A 2,159-nucleotide genomic window follows, 5' to 3' on the forward strand; every position below is an offset into this window, starting at 1 on the left:
TGGACGTTGTCAAAAAGATATATCTCGGTAGAGACAAAATTTATCACAAAATTTCTCGAGATACTGCAATTGTCACTAATTTATCTTATACTGACAGTTATAAAAATGTCTATATTTAAAAATTTTAGAAACCACTGACTAATGAATAATGATTGAAGTAAAACATTCCCAACATTCCCACATATCTTGATTTTTTTCAATAAATTCTAGAAACGATCCAGCAAACGCATTCGTTTCGCTAGAATGAAAACTCATAAGACATACCGGAGTCGTGCAAGGTCATGTATTGATACTTCCAAACTTGACCGAGTTGCAATTTAATTTTCCGAAATGCGCTTGCGCCTTGATAAAGATGGGCGGAAAGACAAGAAAAGCGTTACAATGAAAATTACTACGTAAGCGAACACAAGCATGGACCGTCTCTGTATGGACCGTCTTGTAACGGTCGTACACGCGAGTCCCACAATCGCTTAGCGCGATTTACATTAACTGTTTCCCTCGATACTTGTGGATCTCTTAATACGATTGCGTGCGGGGCTACATGTGGCTGTCATATCAAACAATATATTTGTTTTAATACACTTTTGATATACAACCGCGCGATCGATCCGTTCATGGCGTCGCATGCGCAACGAACGATCATACTCAACGTATTCCCGGTCCGATCGATGTGTTTTCCATATTTTCGTCTCTCGAATCTCTCGTAACAACCGCGATTTTGGTTATTACCGGTTTGTTACCGGTGAGAGGATGAAGGAGAGCTCTGTAGCGATATTGTGTTCTGTGTTAACAGAACTGTGTTGGAATGTTTGATTATTGAAGAATATAACATACGGTAATTGCCGTAATACTTTGTAATATAGTATTATAATACATTGATAAAATATATAGATGAACTCCTTTTTTAATGAATAATTGAAAATATAAGATAAAAGTTATTTATACGAATGTTAAGTATTTGGGAAATATTTTTGGAAATATTTCGAGGAAAATATGACTTTGAAGAGATTGGAAAGTTAAAATAAACTCAAGTATAAAGAAAGTTAAATATAAATCTTACCTTGGCTCAAAACTTCGCTTATTAACAAGATATAAAATCTCGCTGTGAAGGTCAATTAAAATGATCTTAATAAAATTATATAATATGAAGAACTGCACAAATTACCTTACATTGGGATGTAACATTTCGCACGTAATTTATTTTATTTTATTTTTAAAGACATTCTGCTTTCTCAGGAATATACGTTGCTTCATAATCGCTACATTAGTGCATTAGATCACTGTTTTATTCATAAGGAATGCTATTATTAGTCGTGTATACATTCGATTCGTTGTGATATTATGTAGTTATTAATATTACATTTTATATTTACATTGTTATAGACATTTAGAATAGTCACGTAAATTTAGAATTAATTTACGATTCAGATGCTTTTTTCTAGAGTAGACATTTTCATTTTAATAATAAATTTAGTATTTATTTCAATACTTATTCGATTAAAAATTGTAAAGTTAATATTTAGTACAAAAGATTTTTTAAAGCATGAATTTATGTTCTCTGATATATTGAAAATATTTTGAAATTAGAAGCTGTCTGTGAATAATCGACAAATGACTGTAAGTACTGAGGACTGTCTCACGAAAGTAGAAATTCCAGCATTGTCTTACGCTTGAAAAATCTTAAATTAGTATTTTTGCAAATTGTGTATATAGGAAATTCTGTTTGTACGTAGACTCTGTCAAGATCACATTAGACAGTGAGATCTATAATTATCTTGTTGGCATTCTCGCCCACGCGAAGCATCCAGTTTCTTCGTTCAGTTAATTATTAATTAAAAAGACTATTTTTAGGTCGTCTAAAGAGTCATAACGATCCTGATTTAAACGTCTTTTATCTCGTGTTGTTGACAAAAAAGTCACCAAACTTCTGTTTTATAGATTTGCTATTTTATACATATATTTGCAGAATTTATTTTCATTTTTCGGACAGCAAAAATTTTTACCCACAACGTATAAACAGACTAACGTGTAAATAATTCTCGTAAATTATATATTGAATCGATTTTAACACAGTGAATTAATGCGATAATTATAGGTAAACTGAAATGATATTAATTATAATAATTATATAATAATTATAATAATTATAATAATTAAAT

At 30.7% G+C, this 2,159-nt stretch overlaps 1 protein-coding gene across 1 annotated transcript in view; it reads left to right on the forward strand.

Annotated features, from left to right (window-relative positions):
- LOC108691288 (neo-calmodulin-like) overlaps positions 1-2,159 on the forward strand; it is a 29,513-nt gene that overhangs the window by 18,086 nt on the left and 9,268 nt on the right. The window lies entirely within an intron of this gene.

This window comes from Atta colombica, unplaced genomic scaffold, assembly GCF_001594045.1.
Source record: "Atta colombica isolate Treedump-2 unplaced genomic scaffold, Acol1.0 scaffold45, whole genome shotgun sequence".
Taxonomy (NCBI): Eukaryota; Metazoa; Arthropoda; class Insecta; order Hymenoptera; family Formicidae; genus Atta; species Atta colombica.